Source organism: Ranitomeya imitator, chromosome 3 (genome assembly GCF_032444005.1).
Source record: "Ranitomeya imitator isolate aRanImi1 chromosome 3, aRanImi1.pri, whole genome shotgun sequence".
Taxonomy (NCBI): Eukaryota; Metazoa; Chordata; class Amphibia; order Anura; family Dendrobatidae; genus Ranitomeya; species Ranitomeya imitator.
In genome coordinates, this window is record NC_091284.1 from 725,834,170 (window position 1) to 725,857,628 (window position 23,459).

A 23,459-nucleotide genomic window follows, 5' to 3' on the forward strand; every position below is an offset into this window, starting at 1 on the left:
CCAACAAACAAGGCAACATGGACAAGGGTTAACAGAAAACTCCAGGTACACAATACTGTATATTCACTCACATGTAACAGAGGAATGCATTGGGGTATGAAGGTAGGGGAATAAACAAAAAACATAAAAGGATAAGGAATTACGATGCATACAAACCAAGCAACAGTCATTAATAACTCCTCCAACTCCCCTTCTCATATGTGCTCCTCTCCCACTGTTAGCCATGCAGCAAATGGTAGCTCTGACGAGGATTAGTAACAGAGCCCAGATTATTGAGGAAGAGGAGTGGCTAACTGAGCACAGTTGTGAGCATAGGGATTTTCAACATGGTTGATTTGTTCTGCCAGAAGAAATAAATCCATTTAAAATGAAAGAGAAGTGCTTCTTCTCAGTGCCGGATTAGGAGAAATCCGATGCTCTGGTGTTCTGGCTCCATACTGTCACAGTAACCCAGTGACAGTGCCCCCTCGTTTACGAGGGACCTCCAAAACCTCAGGACCAGGCTTATCATGGAGTGCCATGTGAAAAGCCCGGATCAGTCTGGCCGCGTAAACATCAGATGCTGGTACCCATATCCTCTCCTCAAGACCGTACTCCCTCCAATGTACCAGATACTGAAGCGACCGACGAACAAGACGAGAGTCCAAAATTTTTGCAATCTGAAACTAAATTACCATTGACAATGACAGTAGATGGTGGTAGAGGCGATGGTACTGAAGATGCAACATATGTTTTGAGGAGACAACAATGAAATACATTATGGATCCTAAAGGTAAACGGTAAGGCAAGGTGAAATGCTATGGGATTGACGATGACTATCTACTATATAATTGTCTAAGGGTCACTTCCGTCTGTCTGTCTTTCTGTCTGCCACAGATATTCATTGGTCGCAGCCTCTGTCTGTCATGAAAATCCAAGTTGCTGATTGGTCGCGGCAAAACAGCCACAACCAATCAGCAACCGGCACAGTCCGGCGGCAATATGGCCGCTCCTTCCTCCCCGCAGTCAGTGCCCGATCCGTACTCCCCTCCCATCAGCCCTCACACAGGGTTAATGGCAGCGTTAATGGACCGCGTTATGCAGCGGTGTAACGCACTCCATTAACGCTGCTATTAACCCTGTGTGACCAACTTTTTATTATTGATGCGGCCTATACAGCATCAATAGTAAAAAGATCTAATGTTAAAAATAATAAAATAAAAAATCGTTATATACTCACCGTCCGTCGGCCCCCGGATCAGGAACAGGCCTTTCCCGCTCCTCGCGACGCCCCGGTGACCGCTCCATACATTGCGATCTCGCGAGATGATGACGTATCGGTCTCGCGAGACCGCTACGTCATCATCTCGCGAGACCGCAATGCATTCTTGGGACCGGAGCGCACGAGGAGCATCGGTAACTGCTTTGCTTGGATCCGGGGGACAACGGAGGGTGAGTATAGAACTATTTTTTATTTTAATTCTTTTTTTAGCAGGGATATGATGCCCACATTGCTATATACTACATGGGCTTTGCAATATATTACGTGGACTGTGCAATATACTACACGGGCTGGGCAATATACTACGCGGGCTGGGCTATATACTACGCAGGCTGGGCAATATACTGCATGGGCTGGGCAATGTACTGCGCGGGCTGTGCAATGTACTGCGCGGGCTGTGCAATGTACTGCGTGGGCTGTGCAATGTAGTGCGCGGGCTGTGCAATCTACTGCGCGGGCTGTGCAATGTACTGCGCGGACTGTGCAATGTACTGTGTGGACTGTGCAATGTATGCAGCGCCCCAGAGATCTGGTCGTTGCAGTAACATCGCTCTGCCACTAAGGGGAGTGATGGTACGTCTGATGGCACTAAAGGAGTTCTACTGATCAGGTATTACCAAGCACACACTACACTTCACACTCCGGCCACTAGGGGGAGTAAAAGGCTTTATTTATTGGGCTACTCCTCACATTGGTAAAACTAGGGGTTGGACAGGAAGTTAGGCAGAACGAAGCCTGGGAGAGCTCCAGGGAGGACCTGTCAGAACTGGGAAATCTGGCAGGTACCTAGCGAAAGGACAGATTGTTACGGAACCGCACCTGCACTACCTTGCGGCGGTATCCTAAGAAAGAGACACAAAGCGAAGGATATTGTGGAACAGTGAGAAACGAGATCAGCACAAAGGAGATCCAGTAGGAGTCGTGCCCCGAGAACGGCAACATCCTACTGAGGCGCGTAGCCGGTGGCCGGAGCACCGAGGAAGTAACAGTCTCCACGCATTACTTCAAACAGCGGCAGGACAGTTAATTACAGGTTGGCTGTCTACCATACAACACCTAAGAAGGACATAGGAGGCAATCGTGGGAGAGGAGCGACACTAGGGTTCCAGAATAACTCCAGGCCTACCTGTCATAAAGGTGCGTCCTAGCCATAACATACCTGGGGGATGGAAAAGAGAAAGATCTAGAAAGAACGAGAACAGAAATTGTGAGAACTATCCTGAATGCTCAGCAGGGAAGCACTACAACACACAGACGCTAGTGGGTAGACACTGATTTCCACCTGCAAGGGGAACTCTGGTTGTGCCTTCAGACCGGCCAGTCTCAGACAGCCCTGTTGACAGTGTCCCGGATTGAGGATCCTGAAACCTTCAGTAAAAGGTAAAGAAACTGAACCCTGTGTCCTCGTTATTCCTCGCACTACTCACCATCACCCTTTATTGGACGCCCCTTAGCAGGGTCACGGACCGGGTCCAGCCACCGTGACATCCCCAGAACTGAGCCAGCAGAGGACCAGTACCGAGTAACCCGTGGCCGTGTGGGGGCGATCCAACTACTACGCGGGCTGTGCAATATACTACGCGGCTGTGCTATATACTACGTGGGCTGTGCTATATACTACGTGGCCTGTCTTATACACAATGTGGCCTGTGTTATACACTACGTGGCCTGTGTTATACACTACGTGGCCTGTGTTATACACTGCGTGCGTGGTACTGCACGAGCTGTGCAATATACTACGTGGGCTGTGCAATATACTACGTGGGCTGTGCTATATACTATGTGGCCTGTCTTATACACAATGTGGCCTGTGTTATACACTACGTGGCCTGTGTTATACACTACGTGGCCTGTGTTATACACTGCGTGCGTGGTACTGCACGAGCTGTGCTATATACTCCGTGGGCCGTGCTATATACTCCGTGGGCTGTGCTATATACTCCATGGCTGTGCTATATACTACATGGCCGGCCGCAAACAATCAGCGACAGGCCGGCTGAATCCTGTGTATTCAATGTATTATTCTAAAATCTTCATAAATAAACTACATACATATTCTAGAATACCCGATGCGTTAGAATCGGGCTACCATCTAGTGATATTATAAGGACCGATAAACCTGGGACCCAGTTTCCAAGACGGGACACCAACACACAGGTCAGGACCCACCAAACGTCTCTGATCAGCCACACTCTTATGTTTGGATCCTATCTTCCTCAAATTAGTAACCCCTGCCATATGGTAGAAATGGAAGATGAAAACCATTCCTCCTCCGGTAATCCAGAAGGGAGATTACCATTAAAAGAACTAAACTGAGGATGGAAACTATATGCCCCCATAAATGGGGACTTAGACTGCCGTCACACTAGCAGTATTTGGTCAGTATTTTACATCAGTATTTCTCAGCCAAAACCAGGACTGGAACAATTAGAGGAAAAGTATAATAGAAACATATGCACCATGTTAGGACTGGCGGAACGCACCAAGACAGATGATATAGATGCGTTCGCAGTCCGGGGTCCACCGTGCAGGTGAAAACCTGCTGCTAGCAATTTGCAGACTATATGGCGGTACACTAAAGTATACACGCGTGGGTTAACCTCACCCAGCGTGAAAGAAGCAATCCTGTTGAGTCACAGGACCGCGGTACCGCACCTAAAGCACGAGCAAGTAGTCAGCGAACTCAACCCCAACTAGGATTGAAGTCCGATTAGACCCTTGCTGGCACAACACCGCAACTGGGTGTGTAAGGAAACTGAACAACGATATTAAGGCACAAGAGTGCATGCGGTGCCGCACTGACGAACGCCACTAACCACCCAGGCTTGGGTAAGGAAAGCACAGAGGAAGTGCACGGCGCCGTACTGGCGGTCACAGCAACTGGACGCTGTAATGTGTGATTAGTGCTGTAGGATAAGTCGGGCGCTAGATAGCAACCATACACCTTCCGCGAACAGACATTCAATAGGGTAGGGGTATCCAAGGACGACTTGCACTCACAACATACACATTAACAATTGTAAGACAATACTAGCGCATGGCCGTGCGGTCATGCGCAGTTTATATAGCTGCAGCACAGGAAGTGGCCACAGCAGCTTTGCCCTTCCAAGACCTGCCAAGAGGACCAATGGAATGTGCTGCAGAGCCTGAGCACATGATCCTCGATCTCCAAAGGGAGATCTTACCCTGGGCATGCTCAGTACGTGCAGACAAGGACTTAGTCCCAGAGAAGTCCGCTCGCTGCTGACCAGCACTGACTTTAATGGTAGAGACTGGAGAAGCAGCAGTAACTCTCAGAACAGAGTGAGAATGAGCAAGACGCTGGGACCGATGTCTTTGCTGAGCAGACTCCACTGCGGCTGGACAAGAATGGGAGACTGCAGCGGAGGTGGCTCGAGATTCCCCCTGTGCAGAAGCGGGAACTCGACCCCTAACATTGGCCCCCCCCTCCTTGGGCCTCGCTACGTTCGAAGGCAGCAATGAGCTGCGGAGCCCGAATGTGCTCAGCAGGCTCCCAGGATCTATCCTCAGGACCGTAACCCCTCCAGTCCACCAAATAAATTTTTTTGCCACGAACCACCTTGTACCCCAAGATAGCGTTCACCTCGTAATCGTCCGTAGACGAATCCGACGTCCCAGTAGATGACTCAGAAAACCGGAACATGTAGACGGGCTTAAGGAGGGACACATGAAAGGTGTCGGTGATACCTAGGCGTGGAGGAAGGGCCAGACGGTAAACCACAGGATTAACCTGTTCGAGGACCTTAAAAGGACCTAAGTAGCGAGGTGCAAACTTGGTAGACTCAACTCGCAGCCTGATGGTTCGGGCGGAGAGCCACACTAAGTCGCCAGGAGCAAAGGTTGGAGCAGGGCGCCGATGTGTGTCGGCGGAGGACCTCATTCTCTCCTTGGAAGCCTGAATGGCATCCTGAGTGCGATCCCAAATGTCCCGTGCCTCCACAGCCCAGTCTGCCACCCTGGAATCGGCGGAAGACACGGGCATGGGCACAGGTACCCGCGGATGCTGACCATAGTTAAGGAGGAATGGAGTCTGTCCAGTGGAATCAGCGACAGCATTGTTAAGAGCAAACTCCGCCCACGGTAGCAAAGATGCCCAGTCATCCTGCTTAGCAGAAACAAAATGTCGCAGATATGTGACCAAGGTCTGGTTGGCTCTCTCTACCAACCCATTCGTCTCGGGATGATAAGCCGAAGAGAGATTCAACTCAATACTGAGAAGACGACAAAGCTCTCTCCAGAACCGAGACGCAAACTGGGGACCTCGGTCACTGACAATTTTGTCTGGCATACCGTGAAGACGAAAGATGTGTTTGACAAACAACGCTGCCAAGGCCCGTGCAGAAGGTAACCGGGGAAGCGGCACCAAATGCACCATTTTAGAAAAATGGTCGGTGATTACCCAAATAATGGTACAGCCACGAGACTTGGGCAGACCCACAACAAAATCCATCCCGACCATCTCCCAGGGCCTGTCTGCCACCGGCAGAGGGTATAACAAACCAGTTGGCCGTTGTAGGGAAGACTTATTCCTGGCACAAGAGACACATGCCTGAACATAGTCTCCGACGTCACGAACCATATGTGGCCACCAGTACATTCTCGCCAGTAACTCGGATGTCCTTTTTGCCCCAAAGTGTCCACCCACTCTGGACGAATGAGCCCAAGAGAGAACCTCCGGACGCAAATTGATGGGAACAAAAGTCTTGCCCGGGGGCACAGACTCCAGCGAAACCGGAGCTACAGTTCTCAGACTCTCCGAAGGGACAATGAGCCGAGGCTCGTCCTCCTCCTCCTCAGCTGACACGAAGGAGCGAGAGAGAGCGTCAGCACGAATGTTCTTCTCCCCGGCGAGATAATGTAGGGTAAAGTGGAACCGGGAGAAAAACAAGGACCATCTGGCCTGACGAGAATTCAGCCGCTGGGCTGTTTGTAAATAGACCAAATTCTTGTGATCCGTGAAAACTTGGAATGGGAACCGAGCACCCTCTAAGAGATGTCTCCACTCCGAAAAGGCCAACTTCATTGCCAGCAACTCTCTATCCCCGATGGAGTAATTTCTCTCCGCTGGTGTGAAGGTCTTTGAGAAAAAGAAGCATGGGTGCTTCCGACTCTGAGCATCCTTTTGATAGAGGACTGCTCCAGCACCAACGGATGAGGCATCCACTTCCAAAAGGAATGGCTTACCCACATCGGGACGATGTAAGATGGGAGCGCTAGCAAAATGGGACTTTATAGAAGTGAAGGCCTTGGAGACCCCTTCGGACCACGATTTGGGATTCGCTCCCTTCTTGGTGAGGGATACCAAGGGAGCTACCAAAGTTGAGAAGTGGGGAATGAACTGGCGATAGTAATTTATGAACCCCATAAAGCGCTGCACCGCTTTAAGAGAATGGGGTTCCTGCAAGTCCATCACTGCTTGTAGTTTGGCAGGATCCATAGCCAATCCCTGGGCCGAGATGATACAGCCCAGGAAAGGCAAGGACTCCTGTTCAAACACACACTTCTCCAACTTTGCATATAAGGAATTCGCCCATAAGAGTTCGAAGACTCTGCCAACATCTCTCCGGTGGGAGTCAATATCTGGAGAGAAGATGAGAATATCATTCAGATAGACTACGACCGAGGTAGAAAGCATATCCCGGAAGATATCGTTGACAAAGTCCTGAAAAACGGCTGGGGCATTACAGAGCCCGAAAGGCATCACCAGGTACTCATAGTGCCCATCCCTGGTATTGAAAGCCGTTTTCCACTCGTCCCCCTCACGGATGCGAATCAGATTGTAGGCACCCCGCAGATCTAATTTGGTGAATATTTGAGCTCCCCTTAATCTGTCAAAGAGCTCCGATATCAGGGGCAACGGGTATTTGTTCTTAATAGTGATAGCATTGAGACCCCTGTAATCGATGCAAGGACGTAACTCCCCGTTCTTCTTTTGCACGAAGAAGAATCCCGCCCCTGCCGGAGACACTGACTTCCTTATAAACCCTCTTGCCAAATTCTCCTGAATGTATTGAGACATAGCCTCCGTCTCAGGGAGAGAGAGGGGATATACCCTTCCCCGAGGAGGTTCGGCTCCCGGCAAGAGGTCGATAGGACAGTCGTAAGGGCGATGGGGCGGTAGAGTCTCAGCAGCCTTTTTAGAGAACACGTCTGCATAACACCAATAATACCTGGGAAGTGATGAAAGATCTGCGGGTACCTTGGTAGTAGAGACCTGTACACACTCACTCACACACCTGCCCAAACAAGACTTACTCCAACCCAATATTCTCCCTGAGGACCACTCAATATGTGGGGAGTGGAAACGGAGCCAGAGTATTCCCAGCAAAATCTCATCCATTCCCTCAGGAAGGACAAGAAGGGAAATAATCTCCTGGTGGGAAGGAGATATGGACAGCGAGAACGGAACTGTCTGGTGTGTGATTTGCAGTGGGAGTGTCGCCCCATTCACAACTCTAACCGTTATTGGTTTGGCGAGCATGACTAGTGGTATAGCATGACGTGTAGCAAAAGCAGAGGACATGAAGTTTCCCTCTGCTCCTGAATCCACACAAAGCTCGACTGTTAGAGTGGAGGAGCCTAACAGGATTGTCCCTTTAAAGGACAGTTTGGAGGAGAATGCTGCTGTGTCTAGTGAACCTCCCCCAATGGTTACTAGACGCGATCGTTTCCCGACCGCCGCGGACATTTATTGGCGTAATGTCCATGTTGTTGACAGTTATTACAAACCACGGGTACTCGAGCGGCTAGAGATTTAGGTCCCGCTCGAGAAACCTCCATGGCCTCATGGGAATCTGACGCCAAAACAGGGGATTCCAGATGTCTGGCGAAAGTTGGAGCCAGCCGAAACCTCTGCCTACACTGGGTCCGCTCCAACCTCCGCTCGTGAAAACGGAGGTCGATGCAGGTAGACACAGAAATAAGTTCCTCCAGTGTGGCCGGTATCTCCCTAGTGGCCAAGGCGTCCTTCACATGGTCTGCCAGTCCCCTCCAGAACACCGGAATAAGAACTTTGTCTGGCCACTCTAACTCTGAAGCTAGAGTCCGGAACTGGATAGCAAACTGGCTGACCACGGACGTACCCTGTGTAATAGACAACAATTGGAGTGCGGTGTCGTGGGTAACCCGAGGCCCTAAAAAGACCTGCTTCAGAGTGTCCAAGAAGAGAGGAGCACTCTGTACCACACGATCATCTCGCTCCCAGAGTGGCGTTGCCCACTCCAACGCCCTGCCCGACAAGAGAGATAGGATAAATCCCACTCTCGCCCGCTCCGTAGGAAAACGTGACGCCAGGAGCTCAAGATGTATAGAGCACTGGCTCACGAATCCGCGACAATGTTTACTGTCGCCAGCAAACTTGTCAGGAAGCGGGAGACGGGATAAAGTCGGAGCAGGGGTGGCAGCGGACAAACTGGCTGCGGCTACACTTGCAGCCTGCACAGCTACAGCAGTGACATCCACAGCTGAGGTTGTACGCTCAAGAGCCGCCAACCTTCCCTCCAGCTGCTGGATGTACCGCTGTAAACGCTGGTCGTCCGCCATTTTACTAGCCAGACCCTGGCGCTAGTATTCTGTTAGGACTGGCGGAACGCACCAAGACAGATGATATAGATGCGTTCGCAGTCCGGGGTCCACCGTGCAGGTGAAAACCTGCTGCTAGCAATTTGCAGACTATATGGCGGTACACTAAAGTATACACGCGTGGGTTAACCTCACCCAGCGTGAAAGAAGCAATCCTGTTGAGTCACAGGACCGCGGTACCGCACCTAAAGCACGAGCAAGTAGTCAGCGAACTCAACCCCAACTAGGATTGAAGTCCGATTAGACCCTTGCTGGCACAACACCACAACTGGGTGTGTAAGGAAACTGAACAACGATATTAAGGCACAAGAGTGCATGCGGTGCCGCACTGACGAACGCCACTAACCACCCAGGCTTGGGTAAGGAAAGCACAGAGGAAGTGCACGGCGCCATACTGGCGGTCACAGCAACTGGACGCTGTAATGTGTGACTAGTGCTGTAGGATAAGTCGGGCGCTAGGTAGCAGCCATACACCTTCTGCGAACAGACATTCAATAGGGTAGGGGTATCCAAGGACGACTTGCACTCACAACATACACACATTAACAATTGTAAGACAATACTAGCGCATGGCCGTGCGGTCATGCGCAGTTTATATAGCTGCAGCACAGGAAGTGGCCACAGCAGCTTTGCCCTTCCAAGACCTGCCAAGAGGACCAATGGAATGTGCTGCAGAGCCTGAGCACATGACCCTCGATCTCCAACGGGAGATTTTACCCTGGGCATGCTCAGTACGTGCAGACAAGGACTTAGTCCCAGAGAAGTCCGCTCGCTGCTGACCAGCACTGACTTTAATGGCAGAGACTGGAGAAGCAGCAGTAACTCTCAGAACAGAGTGAGAATGAGCAAGACGCTGGGACCGACGTCTTTGCTGAGCAGACTCCACTGCGGCTGGACAAGAATGGGAGACCGCAGCGGAGGTGGCTCGAGATTCCCCCTGTGCAGAAGCGGGAACTCGACCCCTAACACACCACTTCTGCATTTATCACCCACTCCTAGTTTTGGCTGAGAAATACTGATGTAAAATACTGACCAAATACTGCTAGTGTGACGGCAGCCTTACTGATCGATTCCTTACAACGATTACACTGGGGAACACAATTTTTTAAGAGTTAGGTCAGACAACTGTTCTTAATTAATTTTTGGGTGCTGAATCCAGAAATGATCTCAGTTTTTCTCTATCACGTCAAGTTTTTGAACTATAGGATTTTTGTCTTCTCAAAACTATATATACTACTGTACCTAAAAAGTGTTTTGTTTTTTTAAAAAGTACAAATATGAACAAAAAATGAAATATATAAGAAATAGGCATGACAAAGTTGTGACTACTCTTACAAGTTGCCACGTAGCTCTATATGAGTCGAATTGTAATCAGATAACAAGTCTTATTACAGATATCAGTGCAATTGTGCTTCTCTGGCAGGTAAGTTGTGTAGGAAAAACTTGACGTGCTAGAAAAAAAACTGACTACATTTTTGGAATCAGCATGCTAATTTTAGTATAAATCAGCTCAAAAACCTAACTCAACAGAAATTTTTTTTTAAATTGTTCCCCAGTGATTTACCTCGAATTCGGTTATTGGTAAATAGGTAACCCAGTCCTCCTAATTTTCAGAAACGAAACACCAGAGAAACCTCTTTACTGGATTTAGATTTTGGTTAACCCGTTCAGTCGGCCCATTAGACTGTGGGTGAAAAGCAGAAGAAAATGACAAATGGATCCCCAAACGGGTGCAAAATGCCCTGCAAAATGTGGAGACAAACTGTACCCCCCGATCAGAAACAATATCAGTCGGGATCTCATGTAATCTAATTATTTCCCTGACAAAAACTTGCGCCAAGAATTTGGCGTTCGGTAAAAGTGGCAAATAAAATGAGACATTACTAAATCTATCTACCACCACCAGAATTACAGTATTCCCCGCCAACACAGGTAGATCCATGATAAAATTGACTGACAAATGATTACAAGGTCTGCTGGGAATCTCCAAAGGTTGGAGAGCACCCGACGGACGAGTATGAGAGGTCTTAGAACGCGCGCAGACAATGCAGGTGGCTACATACTCCTGGACATCCTTATGAGCACCTGGCTACCAAAAACACTGAGTAAACAAATCAACAGTGGCTTTATTACCAGGATGTCCGGCCAACACTGAATCGTGATGTTCGCTGAGGCCTATAAGATGGAGATTTACAGGAACAAACAGTTTACCAAGTGGACAGGAAGCAGGGGTTCCCACTGAGCGTCAACAACCTCTCTTTCCACATCGGCACATACTCGTATAGACACTTTAACCACTCCTTTCTGCAGAATAGGTTCTGCTTCACACTTATCTCCTCCCTCAGGAAAACAACGGGATAAGGCATCTGCCTTAATGTTTTTGTTTCCTGGCCTATAAATGACAAAAAAGTTAAACCTGTTAAAGAACAATACTCATCTTGCCTGTCGAGGTGTTAAACGTTTTGCCAATTCCAAGTGTACCAGATTCTTATGATCCATGATTACCATCACTGCGTGAACCACTCTCTCCAAAAAATGACACCACTCCTCAAAAGTCCATTTGACAGCTAAGAGTTCCCTGTTACCGATGTCATAATTTTTCTCAGCCGGTGACAGTTTTTTAGAAAAATAGGCACATGGTTGCCATTTACCAGGAGACGCACCCTGCGACAATACAGCCCCCCACTCCCAGAATCGGTGCAGAAGAAAAACACCTCTTCAATGCATCAAATGCCGAAACAGCAACAACAACTAAAACATGCGTTTTTTCCGCAGCTTCTTTCCTGCCAAGAAATCAGGTTTTGCTGCAGAAAAAAAAGCAACAAAAACGCCCAGTGAGAACATACCCATAGAGTTTCATTGATCAATATATACACGTGCTTCTAACAAAATTAGAATATCATCAAAAAGTTAATTTATTTAAGTTCTTCAATACAAAAAGTGAAACTTATATATTATATAGTCATTACAAACAGAGTGATCTATTTCAAGTGTTTATTTCTGTTAATGTTGATGATTATAGCTTTCAGCAAATGAAAATCCAAAAGTCGTTATCTCAGTAAATTAGAATAACTAACAAAAACACCTGCAAAGGCTTCCTAAGAATTTAAAAAGGTAACTTAGTCTGTTTCAGTAGGCTCTATGTCACGGCATCTCTTCCTGCCGCCGCACCTGCCGCCTTCTTTCCTACCTGCCGTCATACTTACCTGTCCCGGCGCGCTCCTGCAGTGTGCGCGCACCTTCTGGCCTCCTCTCTTCCCGACTCGCCGCTGGTCCCAGGATCTCATCGGGTGCGCATGCGCACCTCCCAATCCAATTCCTTCTGCACACGCGCACTTCCTTGTTCTGGACTGCAGACACTCCGTTCCTCCACTCAGTGACTCTGGAGGACCCTGACCCGGAAGTCCTGCAGCACGCAGCCTATTTAAGGTGACCCTTCCCTCTACTCCATGCCTGATTGTCATTTGTCTTCATTTGACCCAGATCCCTCTGTGCTTTGCATTTCTCTGTCCTGTGTCTCCGCCATATCCTGCCTGTCCTGTGTCTCCGCCATAGCCAGTGTGTCCTGTGCGTCCGCCATATCCTGCCTGTCCTGTGTCTCCGCCATAGCCAGTCTGTCCTGTGCGTCTGCCATATCCTGCCCGTTCTGTGTCTCAGCCATTGCCAGTCTGTCCTATGTCTCTGCCATAGCCAGTTCTGCATCTTTTCCACTCCTACTTCCTGTCCCTGGGTATCATCTTCTGCGGCAATAGTCTCCCTCGGGCCTGCCCCTAATGCTCCCTGTATTGGGGGTGGTCCACCAGGCTAGCTCACCTTTGGGAGGTTCGTTGTCGTGGTTCTGCGGGTTCACTTTTGGTATTCCAAAAGTTCTGACAGTACAATCAGGCCATGGACCCCGCTGGTATCCCAACTCCCACCCAAAAGGAGCTACTCTTCCTTTGGGAGAATCAGTCTAGGATTATTTCCTTTTTGAAATCCATGGAGTCTCGTCACTCTTCCCTGCAGGCCTCCGACCCTGGGAGTGCTCCGCAGCTAGCTGGTCTCCAACAGGAGCTGGCTCAACAGCGTGACACTCAAGCTCACATTCTTAATTTCATGGCTTCCGTGGATGATCGTCTTCGTGCCCTTCTCATCCGCCGCCTCGCCTGGCAAAACCCCCTCATTACAGTGGAGATCCTTAATTATGTAGAGGGTTTCTGAACCAATGCCAGCTCCACTTTGAGTTGCTCCCTATGCAGTACCCTACTGACCGAGCTAAGGTGGCTTTCGTAATTTCCCACTTTGAGGGAGAGGCCTTAGCTTGGGTAAACAAACCACCTCTGGGAACAGGATGATCCTCTTGTGTCCCAACTTTCCATCTTTTTAGATACTTTTCGTAAAGTATTTGGTGAACCGGGTCGTTTGGCCCCCACCACTGAGGCTCTTTTTAACCTTCACCAGGGTACACTTTCTGTGGGGCAGTATGCCATTCGGTTTCGCACTCTTTCGTCCGAACTAGGTTGGAAAAATGAGGCCTTGGTGGGAGCCTTTTGACGAGGGCTCTCATCTTTAATCAAGGACGAATTGCCGTGTTGGGATACCCAGACTTCCTTGGAGGATCTTATCTCTCTGGCAACACGCATAGATTTACACTTCCAAGAGCATTCCCGAGAGTCTCCTAGAGAGAGGAGACTTCCTTGTCTTCCCTCAGCTACTCTGATCCCTTCCCATCCACATTCAGTGTCGGCTTCTGCTTTGTCTGCCCCCGAGCCCATGCAGGTGGATCGTCTCAAACCGGTGGAGCAGCGCCGGAAGGTGTCCTTTGAGGCCGGGAAACGCCTCCACCTAGGACAGGTAAGAGAGGTCTCCCTAGGTGTTCCTGAATCCTCTCAACCCCTAACTCTTTCTGTTCTTTTGCATCTGGGTTCTAAGCGTTTTTCTGATTTAGTTTATACAGATTCTTGAGCGTCTGGAAATTTTATCCAACTCGAGGTGGTTAGGAGACTACGGATTCCGGTCAGATCCCTGGAGACTCCTCGGCAGATTGCGTCCGTCGACGGCCAACTCCTGCAGGAGTCCGTTACCTTGGTGACCAAAGAACTGGAATTCCAAATAGGAATCTTGCACCGGGAGAAGATAGTTTTTTATGTGCTGCCTTTGTTGTCCCACACAATTCTTCTGGGACTTTCTTGGTTAAGGACTCATGAACCTTATCTTGACTGGCGGTCCGGTGATATTCTGCGCTGGGGACTGTTTTGCAAGAGTAACTGTCTGCTGCCTGTTCTGCCGAGGAATTCTTATTGTCCTAATCCCGTGTCCTCCAATCTACCTTCCACCTATTAGTCTTTCATGGAAGTCTTCAATAAGAAAGAGGCCAAGATCTTGCTTCCGCATCGACCATATGACTGTCCAATCGATCTTGTTACGGGCTCTACTCCGCCCAGAGGCCAAATTTATCCTTTGTCTCCCACCGAGACGCAAGCTACAGTTATATGAAAAAGTTTGGGCACCCCTATTAATCTTAAGCTTAATGTTTTATAAAAATTGTTTTTTTGCAACAGCTATTTCAGTTTCATATATCTAATAACTGTTGGACACAGTAATGTTTCTGCCTTGAAATGAGGTTTATTGTACTAACAGAAAATGTGCAATCTACATTCAAACAAAATTTGACAGGTGCATAAGTATGGGCACCCTTATCATTTTCTTGTTTTAAATACTCCTACCTACTTTTTACTGACTTACTAAAGCACTTTTTTTGGTTTTCAACCCTCATTGAGCTTTGAACTTCATAGCCAGGTGTATGCAATCATGAGAAAAGCTACTTAAAGTGGCCACTTGCAAGTTGTTCTCCTGTTTGAATCTCCTCTGAAGAGTGGCATCATGGGCTCCTCAAAACAACTGTCTAATGATCTGAAAACAAAGATTATTCAACATAGTTGTTCAGGGGAAGGATACAAAAAGCTGTCTCAGAGATTTAACCTGTTAATTTCCACTGTGAGGAACATAGTAAGGAAATGGAAGAACCCAGGTACAGTTCTTGTTAGGGCCAGAAGTGGTAGGCCAAGAAAAACATCAGAAAGGCAGAGAAGAAGAATGGTGAGATCAGTCAAGGACAATCCTCAGACCACCTCCAGAGAGCTGCAGCATCAACTTGCTACAGATGGTGTCACTGTGCATCAGTCAACTATACAACGCACTTTGCACAAGGAGAAACTGTATGGGAGAGTGATGCCAAAAAAGCCGTTTCTGCAAGCACGCCACAAACAGAGTCGGCTGAGGTATGCAAAAGCACATTTGGAGAAGCCAATATCTTTTTGGAAGAAGGTCCTGTGGACTGATAAAGCCAAGATTGAGTTGCTTGGTCATACAAAAAGGCGTTATGCATGGCGGCCAAAAAACACAGCATTCCAAGAAAAACACTTGCTACCCACAGTAAAATTTGGTGGAGGTTCCATCATGCTTTGGGGCTGTGTGGCCAATGCCGGCACCGGGAATCTTGTTAAAGTTGAGGGACGCATGAATTCTTCTCAGTATCAGCAGATTCTTGACAATAATGTTCATGAATCAGTGACAAAGTTGAAGTTACGCAGGGGATGGATCTTTCAGCAAGACTATGATCCAAAACACCGCTCCAAATCTACTCAGGCATTCATGCAGAGGAACAATTACACTGTTCTGCAATGGCCAATCCAGTCCCCAGACCTGAATATCATTGAACATCTGGGGGATCATTTGAAGAGGTCTGTCCATGTTCGGCGACCATCAAACTTAACTGAACTGGAATTGTTTTGTAAAGAGGAATGGTCAAAAATACCTTCATCCAGGATCCAGGAACTCATTAAAAGCTACAGGAAGCGACTAGAGGCTGTTATTTTTGCAAAAGGAGGATCTACTAAATATTAATGTCACTTTTCTGGTGGGGTGCCCATACTTATGCACCTGTCAAATTTTGTTTGAATGCAGATTGCACATTTTCTGTTAGAAAAATAAACCTCATTTCAAGGCAGAAACATTACTGTGTCCAACAGTTATTAGATATATGAAACTGAAATAGCTGTTGCAAAAAAAAAACAATTTTTCTAAAACATTAAGCTTAAGATTAATAGGGGTGCCCAAACTTTTTCATATAACTGTATGTCTGAGTATGTCCGGGAGAATTTAGCTAAAGGCTTTATTCGCAAGTCCTCCTCTCCGGCAGGTGCAGGTTTTTTCTTCGTCAAGAAGAAGGATGGGTCTCTCCATCCATGTTTTGATTACAGAGGTCTTAACAATCTCACGATTAAGAACAAGTATCCGCTACCTCTTATTCCAGAGTTGTTTGATCGCCTTAGGGGAGCTTGAATCTTCACGAAATTGGATCTTCGCGGAGCATACAATCTTATCCAAATTCGGTCAGGAGACGAGTGGAAGACCGCCTTTAACACCCAAGACAGTCACTATGAGTATTTAGTCATGCCCTTCGGTCTGTGTAACGCTCCAGCGGTGTTCCAGGAGTTTGTGAATTATGTTTTCCGGGATCTACTCTACTCCTGTGTGGTGGTATACTTAGACGACATTCTTGTGTTTTCCTCAGATCTTGCTTCCCACAGAAGAGACGTCCGCCAAGTCCTGGCTCATCTTAGAGAGAACCATTTTTATGCCAAACTCGAAAAGTGTGTCTTTGAGCAATCTTCGTTGCCATTTCTAGGTTATATTATTTCTGACTTTAGCTTGCGAATGGATCTGGATAAAATGTCTGCCGTCCTCGACTGGCCACGTCCGCAGGGAGTTAAGGCAATTCAACGCTTTCTTGGGTTCGCTAACTACTACCGGCAGTTTATCCACATTTCTCCACTCTGGCTGCCTCTATTTCTGCCTTGACTCGCAAAGGGTCCATTTCTCATGTCAGGACTTCTGATTCTGAATATGCTTTTCAGTCTTTGAAACTAGCCTTTGCCTCTGCCTGAGATCAACAAGCCTTTAATTCTTGAGGTAGATGCTTCTGCCATGGGCACTGGTGTGGTTCTTTCCCAGAGATCTTCTTCCGGACAACTGGCTGCCTGCGGTTTCTTTTCCAAGATGTTCTCCGTCTCGGAGAGGAATTACGCCATTGGCGACAAGGAACTGTTGGCCATTAAGTTGGCGCTAGAGAAGTGGCGGTATTTGTTGGAGGGAGCTGTTCATCCTTTCAAGATCTACACTGACCACAAGAATCAGGAATATATCCACTCTGTGCAAAGACTTAATCATCGACAAGCCAGATGGTCTTTATTCTTTGCCCGTTTTGACTTTGAGCTACATTTCCGTCCTCGCGACAAGAACTGCAAGGCTGATGCTTTGTCCAGATCTTTTCTTGTAACCGACGTTGAGGAGGAACCTTCACACATCGTGGATCCCAGCAAGATCATTCTTGTAGCTCCTGACGCATGACTTCCTTGCCTCCGGGAAAAACCTTTGTTCAGGAGAACAAGAGGAGTCGAGTTTTACATTGGGCTCATGCCTCTAAGTTGGCAGGCCATGTGGGATGCAAGAAAACACTCTCTCTTATCAAACGCTATTACTGGTGGCCGTCCCTCCTGCAAGATGTCTGAAGTTTTGTCGTCTTCTGTCCTTCCTGTGCAAAAAATAAGATTCCTAGGCATCTGCCCTCCGGTCTTCTGCATCCGCTGCCAGTTCCTTCAGTTCCCTGGCAACACATTGCCATGGATTTTATTACTGATCTACCTCGGTCCTCTGGTCATGCGGTCATTTTTGTAGTTGTAGATCAATTCTCCAAGATGGCTCATTTTGTCTCTTTGCCTGGATTACCTTCCGCTCCTGAATTGGCAAGAATTTTCATTGCTCATGTTTTTTGGATTCACAGCTTTCCTCTACACATAGTTTCTGATAGAGGTGTTCAATTCACTTCTCAGTTCTGGCGGGCTGTATGCAAACTGATGAATGTAACGTTGGACTTCTCCTCAGCCTACCATCCTCAGTCCAACTAACAAGCGGAGCGCACGAACCAGATCCTAATGACTTTTTCTCCGACATTTTTCCACCGTCCATCAAAACGATTGGTCTGATTTGCTTCCGTGGGCCGAGTTCGCGTACAATAACCACACCAATGACTCTTCGTCCAAATCTCCCTTCTTCATCGTTTACGGGCAGCATCCTGGTATTCCTCTTCCGGTACTCCCTGTCTCGGGTGTGTCGGCAGCCGATTTGTCCGTGGAGTTCTCTAGGGTCTGGCAGGAGACTAAAGTCGCTCTAGAACTAGCGCAGGACAGGATTAAGAGACATGCCGACAAGAGACATTTGGACCCTCCATTATACCAGCCTGGTGATATGGTGTGGTTGTCTTCCAGGTTCATCTGTTTAAAGATTCCCTCGTATAAGTTGGGTCCCAGGTACATTAGTCCATTTGAGGTTTTGGCTCGTATCAACGATGTTGCCTACAAATTGAAACTACCTTCTTCGCTTCGCATTCCCAATTCTTTTCACGTTTCCCTTCTGAAACCTGTCATTTTCAATCAATTCCATGCTTCCCCTGGTTAATCACCTTTGCCAGTTTCCGCTCAGGATGTCTTTGAAGTTAAAGATATTCTTGCCATGAAAAAGTCTAGAGGTAAAACTTTCTTTTTGTCTCTACCATAGCCAGTCTGTCCTGTGCGTCCGCCATATCCTGCCTGTTCTGTGTCTCCGCCATAGCCAGTTCTGCGTCTTTTCCGCTCCTACTTCCTGTCCCTGGGTATCAGCTTCTGTGGCAATAGTCTCCCTCGGGCCTGCCCCTAATGCTCCCTGTATTGGGGGTGGCCCACCAGGCCTGTTCACCCTTGGGAGGTTCGTTGTCGTGGTTCTGCGGGTTCACTTTTGGTATTCCAAAAGTTCTGGCACTCTACAATCATGGGGAAGACTGATGACTTGACAGATGTCCAGAAAGCAGTCATTGACACACTCCACAAGGAGGGTAAGCCACAAAAGGTCATTGCTAAAGAAAATGGCTGTTCAGAGTGCTGTATCCAAGCATATTAATGGTGTAGCATGGCTAAAGGGTGTGTAGTCGACGGGAGGTATGTGCCACATAAGTGCCTTGTTGCTGTAATGTAGCCCGGAATATTGCGTTGTTTTATATAACCATATATTTGTGTTTCAGGACCTGTGGTGATGTCAGACCACATGGCTAATCATGTGATAGATTACTGGGTGTGGTTAGTCCTATATAAGACTGGCTAATCCTTTACACAGCAGATATGTGTGGAGGTGAAACCCTCCTGAGTGTGTTCGGCTTCAGGACTGAGCCGGATGAACTGGACCCTTGTTTTCCTTTGCCTGAACTAAAGGCTATTTTGCTTTCTGTTGTTTTGCCACATGGTTTATGAAGCAATAAACCCAGTGAACTTTAAAGGAACACGTCTCCTGAGTGTCAGCCGTCGCAGCTGAGTGAGTGAAATCGCTACAATTGGTGGAGACCTGCGAGCAGCGTTCCCAGCGGAGACGTGAGTTTATTTTTGAATGTCCTGGGTCAAGGCTGTTGCAAGCCAGCAAGCATTGCCGGAGAAAATGGAGGACCTGCTGAAACACTTGGTCCAGCAGGAGCAAAGGCAGCAAGAGACCAACAGGCTGTTGATACAGCAGATACAACAGAGCCAGCAGCAGATACAACAGAACCAGCAGGAGCAACGGCAGCAGATGCAGCAAAGCCAGCAGGAGCAACGGCAGCAGTTACAACAGAGCCAGCAGGAGCATCAGCAGCAGATGCAGCTTCTGGCAACCGCCATCCAGGGCAAGGCGAGCGCCCCAACCCCAGGTTTGGCTGATGACACCCACGTCCGGAAGACGGTAAGACGCGCATTGCAGAAAATGACTCCCGGGGATGATGTTGAGGCCTTCCTGACGGTGTTTGAGAGGGTCGCTGAGAGGGAAAAACTTCCGCCAGAGCAGTGGGCAGAGGTACTTGCGCCATACCTGACGGGAGAACCCCAGAAGGCGTACTATGATTTGACCTTGCAGGATGCCAAAGAGTATCACAAATTGAAAGCCGAGATTCTCGCACGTCTGGGGGTGACACTGACTGTCAGGGCACAGCGAGTTCACTCCTGGGGCTATCACCGGGACAAACCACCTCGTTCCCAAATGTTTGATCTGTTGCACCTGGTCCAGAAATGGCTGCAGCCAGAGACCTCTGCGCCTGCACAGATGGTAGAACGGGTGATGATGGATCGGTTTGTCCATTCCCTCCCGAGGCCTATACAGTCTTGGGTTGCCCAGGGTGATCCCCAGAATGCCGACGAGCTGATCGGACTGGTTGAGAGATACCAAGGGTTGGAAGGCTCCTTCGTGAGGCAGCCCATGCCGTACTGGGGGTCCCAGAGGGCAGCTGAGTCCCAAAAAGGGGTGGTGCGTCCAAGGTCACAAAGGGCGGGGGAGGTGGTGCCCAAGGTCCCCGCGGGTGATGTTATTTGTTGGAGGTGCCACAAGCCAGGACATATAGCTGCCCGTTGTTCCCAAGCCACTGAGCAGATGGACTGCAGCATGGGACGCCGTTGTTCATACTATGCGTATCCAGTCTGTAGTGTGAACTCTCCATCCAACGAGGGACCTCAAGCGTGTCCCGTAAAGGTGAACGGTCAAGCAGTAACGGCACTGTTAGACTCGGGGAGCCTAGTGACCCTGGTGAGGGCCACTTTTCCTCTTCACCTGCTCCCAGGAAAGAAGGTCGGAGTGCGGTGCATACATGGTGATGCAAAGGACTACCCTATGGCCAGGGTGGACATTGAAACGGCATGTGGCACTGAATCCCACATGGTCGGCGTAGTTCAGGACTTGTTGCACCCTATAATTATTGGCCGGGATTTCTGTTTGTTTTGGGATTTGTGGGGAAAGGGTTCTGAGCTCCCTGGCAGGGAACCAGTGAACCCTGGAACGGTATCGCCACACCCAGAGGCAGACAGCTTTCCTTTTTGTGTTCTGGTTGGGGATGAGGAGGAAGTATCCCCTACATCTGACATTCTGGAGTTAGAGGTTACCGGTGAAAATTTTGGGACTGCCCAACATAGGGACCCCACTCTGAGGGAAGCCTTTAATAATGTCACAGTTATTGACGGGGTGGTACAGGAGCCGGGGGCAGACAAAAGATTTCCCCATTTTCTGTTGAGGGGGGAATTGTTGTACCGGGTCACGAAAATAAGGGAGGAGTTGGTAGAGCAGTTGATAGTGCCGGGTCCGTATAGACGGAAAGTGTTGGACATGGCCCATTCACACATCTTGGGTGGACACCTAGGGGTGGAAAAAACGCAGGAAAGGGTTGTGCAGAGGTTCTATTGGCCTGGGTGTCACCGGGAAATAGTGAACTATTGCAGGTCCTGCCCTACATGTCAGCTAACTGCTCCTACTCCTCATTTCCGGAACCCCCTTGTGCCACTGCCCATTATTGAGGTACCGTTCGAGAGAATTGCCATGGACTTGGTCGGTCCCTTAGTTAAATCAGCTCGGGGCCATCAGTATATATTAGTCATCCTGGACTATGCCACACGCTATCCTGAGGCAATTCCCTTGAGGAATTCTTCCTCAAAGAGCATAGCCCGCGAGTTGGTCCATGTCTTTTCCCGGACAGGTCTGCCAAAGGAGATCCTGACTGACCAGGGTACACCTTTCATGAGCAAGGTGATGAGGGAGTTATGCAAAGCCCTGAAGATCTCCCAGTTGAGGACCTCGGTGTACCATCCCCAGTCAGATGGTCTTGTTGAGAGGTTTAACAAGACTCTAAAGAGCATGCTGAGAAAAGCTATAGAGAAAGACGGTAGAGACTGGGATTGTCTCTTACCCTATCTGATGTTTTCCATTCGTGAAGTTCCACAGGCCTCCACAGGGTTCTCACCGTTTGAGCTTCTATATGGCCGACATCCACGAGGACTCCTGGATATAGCCAAGGAAACCTGGGAAGCCGAAGTCACGCCCCACAGAAGCGTCATTGAGCATGTGGCCCTGATGCAGCAGAGGATTGCAAAGGTGATGCCTATCGTGAAAGAACACCTTCTCCAAGCACAAGAAGCTCAAGCCAGGGTCTACAACCGGTCTGCAAGAGTGAGGCAGTTCAATCCGGGAGACCGAGTTCTGGTGTTAGTTCCAACGGTGGAAAGCAAGTTCTTGGCCAAATGGCAAGGGCCATATGAGGTTGTCGAGAAACTTGGTGAGGTAAATTATAAAATTCACCAACCAGGAAGACGGAAACCATTCCAAGTTTACCATGTCAACCTCATCAAGCCATGGCAAGATAGAGAGCCGACAGTAACTCCGTCATTATTAAGCAACCCAGAAGGTGAGGTTGGAGCGGTTACTATAGCAGAGACGCTATCGAAAACCCAGAAACAGCAGTGCCGGGAGTTACTCCAGAAAAACAGGGACCTGTTTTCAGAATTGCCAGGATACACGAAGGTCATAGAGCACGAGGTCCTAACAGAGCCCCATGTGCGGGTGAATGTGAAACCTTATCGTATTCCTGAGGCTCGTCGAGAAGTTATCTCCAAGGAAGTGGAGCGTATGTTGAGGCTTGGAGTCATTGAGGAATCCAAGAGCGGTTGGTCAAGCCCAATTGTCCTGGTCCCAAAACCTGATGGAGAGTGGAGGTTTTGCAACGACTATCGGAAGTTGAATGAAGTCTCCAAGTTCGACGCTTATCCCATGCCCCGTATTGATGAGCTCATCGAAAGGCTTGGGCACGCCAGATATATATCCACCTTGGATTTGACAAAGGGGTATTGGCAGATCCCCATGGCACAGGAAGCCAAGGAGAAGACGGCCTTTTCGACACCTGATGGATGCTTCCAATATGCCCGGATGCCGTTTGGCCTACAGGGAGCTCCGGCGACCTTCCAGAGGGCTATGGATAGAGTCCTTGCACCCCATAAGGCCTACGCTGCTGCGTACCTAGATGATATCGTCATCTTTAGCCCGGACTGGGAGAGTCATCTGGAGAAAGTCCAAGCGGTGTTGGATGCTATAAGAGAGGCCGGGTTTACTATAAACCCGAAGAAGTGTGCCTTGGGTAAAGAAGAAGCTAAGTACCTTGGATACATAGTGGGTCACGGAGAAATAAAACCCCAAATCAGTAAAGTGGAGGCAATTCAAACGTGGCCAAAACCAGTTTCCAAAAAGCAAGTTAAAGCCTTCCTGGGAATCGTGGGATATTACAGGAGGTTCATCCCAAACTTCGCCACGATGGCTGCGCCTCTGACTGACCTGCTAAAAGGGACAAAACCAGTAATGGTTAAGTGGTCCGAAGAAACAGAGTCAGCCTTCCAAGAAATGAAAAACGCTTTGTGTAAGCAACCCGTTCTGATGGCCCCAAACTTCAAGAAAGAGTTTATTCTTCAGACAGATGCCTCAGATGTTGGGGTGGGAGCAGTCCTTTCCCAAGAACTACATGGGGAGGAGCATCCTGTTCTCTATCTGAGTAGGAAGCTGTCCTCATCTGAAAAGAACTACTCAGTCGTTGAGAAGGAGTGCTTGGCCATAAAATGGGCAGTGGACACATTACGGTACTATCTGCTGGGACGTAAATTTAGACTGATATCCGACCATGCCCCACTTAGGTGGATGAGGGAAACGAAGGGTAGAAATGCTAGGGTCACCCGTTGGTTCTTATCCCTGCAGG